Genomic DNA, 5,518 nt, shown 5'->3' with positions numbered 1-5,518 from the left:
AAAATTTTCAGAATTTTTGGTTTAGCCAATCAATACCAGATTTTTCTCAAAGTTTCTCATGTTTCACTGTTTGACTAATCTGACCACTCTTCATTACGAATCAAATTTCTCATTGTACAGAATTCAAAATATGTTCTTGTTTATTTCATTAGAAACTAGACTCAATAAGATTTAATTAAATAATTTATTCAGCTTCTAATTTATCTCCCACAATTTATGGTGATTTTCCAAAGTCACATTACTGCTGCTGTCCCAAGCAGATTTATTACCAAATCACTCTTTCACACATACCTTGCATGCATGTTATTTAAACATGTATATCACCAATCAATCATCACATAACTATGATTTTACTTAAGAATAATCTCCATTTCATCATTTTAAAGCACAAAATGTTAGCTGATTTTTTTCCCTTTAACATCTAAGGCACATGCATGCTCATTTGTTTGGCTCAACTTCACCTATCTTCCATTTTTCATCAAAAGAACATGAAACAACAACCATTTCCTTCATTTTAATTCATGACTAAATGCTCACAACACAACTAAAAATCAAAATATACTTCAAGAGTTAAGGTAGAATCTAGAAGAACTCATGAACCTCAAAATAGAAGCAAGGTACCAAGAACTTACCTTCAATTTTCCTCCTCCTAATGACCGAATACTCAAGAGCTTTCTCCTCTCCTTTCTCTTCTCTAACTTTCAGCTATGATGAACAAAGATGGACAAAACTTTATTCTTTTCACCCCTTTTTCTTTTAATAAAACTTCATATTTCATCCATTTAATTCTTTAATACAAAAGACATGAAATTCTTATCATGAAACATTTACCTAAACCATTATCATGAAACATTTACCTAACACATTATCATGAAACATTTACCTAATCCATTATCATGGAACATTTACCTAACCTATTATCAATTTGTATCAATTTGTACCATAAATTATGGATATCAAAGTGCACATTTTGTCAACAACAACATGATGGCTGGCCACTTCATGTAAAATGGGAGGTTTGTCTTGCAAATCCTCCTATTTTGCACTCCTATTTATTTGGTCACTTCAATTTAGCCTATAGCATTTTCAAACATTTTCACATAGGTCCTATTTCATAATTTCACTCCCTTTTTCTTATGGAACAAAAGTTAACTAAAATTGTCGGGTTCTATCTTAAGCTTGGGCCTTCTAGAGGCCCACTAACATAATTAAACCTATGCCAACATTCAAAGAATTCCCGAAAATTAGGGCGTTACATTATGTAAATGTTTATGAAAAAAAATTAAATAATGCTATGATTGAAATGATAAAATTAAGACATACTGATTAGTATGCTTTATATTATATATATATATTTAAGCGTTTAGCTCTTAATAGTTTTACAGAATGCGAAAGATTAATCACTAGGCTTGCTTCAATGAATATTTTGGAAAACCAAAAAAAAAAATTATGACCCACTTTCCATATAAGTAAAAAAAAATTATGTAAATATTTATAAAACATAAATAATATTAAGAAACGACAAATTTAATATTGTTGAAGTCATGGTGACTTAAATTCAAATTGCTTATATATTTTATAATTTTTTTATGAAAAAGACAAAAATATCAAAATATTAATACTTATTACTTCAAGGACGAGTTGTTGGATCTTAGTTTGGCTACATTTATTTAAAATATTGATATTTATAATATCCAAAAAACGAGTTGTTGGAATTTTGATTGCTCGCCTCAACGTGTAAATGTTAGGGCTGGAAATACTACAAATAAAATATATCTAAATATATAAGTCAAGTTAAAACATAAAAGTTACAATGGAACACAGAAGTATTTGAAGGATCATATCAAAAGAGGTTAGATTAAAGTAGATATTAATTTCTACGCTAACAGGTCTAAACAGTAATAATCTAAAATTATAGTATGAAAAATCTAAATAAAATTAAGTAATAACACTATCATAAATTAAAGAAAACTAATTTAACAATTGAAATTCACTTAGTTAAAGACAAAAAATTAACTCACGTCAGTGTTCATAATTAACTTCAGAATTCGGGTTTTGATGGATTAGTTAATAATTAACCTAGTTATTACTTTTCGACCTGTAATGTAACGCCCCAAAATTTCTATATTCATTTTTGTGAATGTGTAATACAAATATATGTCTGCTTTATTGGCTAAGTGTTTTGGGGGTATGTGGGAGGTCCTAAGTTCAAGCCATGCCTTTGGCAAATTTTGAAATTTTTCTAAGTTAAGTCTTACTCTTGTTCAGTAAGCTTTTATTTAATTGTTTGCAAAACTATATTAGAATAGGCCAGCTACTCTAGTGGTTAAGTGGAGTGTTGGTGTGTTGGAGGACTTGTGTTTGATTCTCTGCGATGGCAAGGAGTAGTAATTTTGCTTAAAGTTCGGCCAGAGTTGTGTTAAACTGGGATTCTGAGTAGTGGATGTGTAGTGGGAGTTGAGAGAGAAAATTAAGGGATTGAGATAGGGTAGGTAGTGGGATTTAAGTAAAACAGTTTCTCAAAAATTCTCTCTGTAGAAAAAAAACTGATCATCTTCTCCTCCACTTCTTCTTTTTTCATTTTTTTCTTCTTCTTTCTTTCTCTTCTTCTCTGTTCTTTGTCGAATTCTTTCCCCATTCTTACTGTTGTTTTCATTTTTGTTTTATTTTCCCTACTATCGTTGTTTCAAGTCTCGTTCTTCGCCACTTTTTCGTGCATTATCGGTAAGTGTGGTGAGTACCATTTTTCGTTTTAGGTTATGGATAGTGGTTAATGGGATTTTTTTTGTGTTTGGAAAAGGTTAAAGGGCTGAAGTTATTCGATCGGTGTCGTGGTGGTGAAGAGACTTTGTTGTTCGATCTAAGGTAATGGTTTTTCATTCGATAGATGAATACCCCATTTTGGGTTTAGTTCAATTCGATTGTTTAAGTATTAATGGAGTGAAATATTGATCAATTTTAGGTTGGGAATTGCTTGGAGTTGCTTTTACGTCTAAAACGATACAGGTGTGTACCCGAAACGTAGAAAACATGGCTGTGCGATCGACGAGACCAGGTCGTACATGTAAGACACGACTGTGATAGCCAAGGCCAAATTGGATCTACGGGCCACACGGGCATGTAGGCCCACATGGGTAGGCCACATGGGCGTGTGAGCCCATTTTCACTTAATTGATTGCTAAGGTTGCACGGGTCGTCCAAGTCAACTGTGAACCTACTGTAGGGTCGGTAAGCATCACTTAGACCCCTAATTGTGTGAACTAACTATTTGATTTATATATATTGAGCATGATGATGGTATGCATGTATACTGAACTGGTTATATGTACTGATATCATGAGATATCATGTCATGATTTGTATGTTGCATTGCATGGGGTTGGGTTGATTATATTTGGAGGAAGTGTACTAAAAGGCTCTTAAGCCTAATATACTGGTAGCTCAGCTGCAAAGGGATGGGTAGGTTGATTATATCCCCACATGGAGTGTAGGGTTGGATGGAGATGGTGTGTAGAGGCTGATTGGGTAGGACTTTGTTACTGAATATTGCATGACTACTACTGATACTGTGATGGGCTAAGACCCTAATGCATACTGATACTGTGATGGGCTAAGGCCCTACTGCATATTTGATACTGTATTGAGATGGGCTAAGGCCCAAACTATTACTGATACTGAAAGGTGCTTAGGCCCAAAACTGTATTTGACTATGCACTATGTCTACTATTGTTTATTTTCTATGGGATTACACACTGAGTTTACGTAAACTCACCCCTCTCTGTTTAATGTGCCCAGGTAATCCCCAGACCTAGATAGATTGGTACGGCGGAGGACTCGACGGTTACCACAGTTTCTAGACTTTACGTTTTTTTTAGTTTTTGTTTTATGATTTTATTGTTATTGGGATGTAATTTGAAGACTCTTGGGACTTTTTCTTAAATTTGGTTTTTATTTTTTTTGTGGAATTATAACTGCTAGTCGTAGGAAGTTTGGTTTTCAAAAGCTAACGTATTTTCTAAACTCACGATTACTTAAACTGCTTTGTTTTAAAAGCTTCCGCAATGAGAAACGTTTTAAAGCAAATGTTTTAAATAAGTAAAACAATTTCCTTTAGAACTAATAAGAGATAAAGATAGGTAATAACATGGAAATGATTTTATTGTAATAATTTAGTTTTCGAACACACTATCCTATGACATCGCCAAATTCAGCTATAACGTCTAGGCCGGGTTTAGGGTGTTACATGTAACTAGATCAACTAATCGACAGAAACTATTTATTTTTCGACCTCGCGTTTAAATCAAGTTAAATTAAGAGATTCTCGATAAAGTATTCTTTCGACCTCATTTACCTAAATAACTTACTAGGATTGTCAATATTAGGGTTTAATTACACATAATTTAATTCAACTAATTCTAAAGAAAACTCTAATTTCTCATTTAATTAATTCCACCTCCCATCGTTAATCTTCCTACATGTTTAGCTCCTCATGAGTCTAAATACAATTTTCCCTAAATTCAATTTAGGCATTAAAACAAATAGCAAACTAAAAAAAAGGGGAAAAGATAACTTTGATTCCTTGATATGTTGATTGTCTTGGAAGACGAAAACCTGTTAATAGTCGTTGAGGAAACATCGATTGAAAGCCAATGCAAAAGAAAAACTAAATATTGATGAAGAAGTTAACAACAAATTCCCAATCCAACAAAACCTAAAAGTAAAAAATTAAAAATTAAGGGAATAAAACCCCAATTAAACCTTAAACTTTTCTGTTTATAGTTCTAGTATTTTATGATCATATTAGATCAAATGCAAGTGATTAAATGGATTAAGATGAGCTGTGCATATGAAAACACCTTCGGTTGTAATTTTGCCTTCGTTGAATCAGTGTCGCGACACCATAGGATTGATGTCAAGACATCAGACATCAGACATCAAATGAGACTTCTTTGGCCTCGAAGTTGGGTGTCACGACATCATCGATTTTACTCTCCTAGCTTGCATTCGAAGTTCATTTTTGCTACACTGTCGTCTTTGCATCCCCATTCTGACCTTCGAAGTTGGTTGTCATGCCACTACTAATGGATGTCGTGACATTGGGGTCATTCTTCAAATTTCTTGGCCTGAAATGGTGTCCTACACACTCAATTAGACTTGATTTTTGAAATCTGAAAAATAAGATGACTAAATTCCTTGAAATAAAAATATAAGAACTAAATTTCAAATTTTTAAAGAGCACAAGGACCTAAACCACTCAAAACAATATTTTCACAAATTTCTTTCCCATTATAACTAATGATCCCTTACTTCAATTGAACAACTTATTTTTTTCTCTCTCTCCAACCTTAAATAAGAGGATAATACACTTCAGCGCACTCGAAACCATGTCTTCTTATACCGGCAACAATGTCAAGAACAACTGAGACTCAATCAAGAATTGAACAACTTTTTGTCTTTATTTTCATGTTCTGGGCCAAAAGTGGAATTAATGAAACCATAAATCAAGGCTAGGATTTCTT

At 32.9% G+C, this 5,518-nt stretch overlaps 1 long non-coding RNA gene across 1 annotated transcript; it reads left to right on the top strand.

Moving 5' to 3' along the window:
• The first annotated feature begins 2,214 nt into the window (after positions 1 to 2,214).
• On the top strand, positions 2,215 to 4,197 carry LOC107933366 (uncharacterized). Its single transcript, XR_001693601.2, has 4 exons — positions 2,215 to 2,724; positions 2,801 to 2,865; positions 2,963 to 3,228; positions 3,795 to 4,197. It is a non-coding gene; the product is annotated as an uncharacterized lncRNA (long non-coding RNA).
• Positions 4,198 to 5,518: the final 1,321 nt, after the last annotated feature.

This window comes from Gossypium hirsutum, chromosome A04 (assembly GCF_007990345.1).
Source record: "Gossypium hirsutum isolate 1008001.06 chromosome A04, Gossypium_hirsutum_v2.1, whole genome shotgun sequence".
In the NCBI taxonomy this organism is placed as follows: Eukaryota; Viridiplantae; Streptophyta; class Magnoliopsida; order Malvales; family Malvaceae; genus Gossypium; species Gossypium hirsutum.
This window is presented reverse-complemented; position numbering and strand designations above follow the sequence as displayed.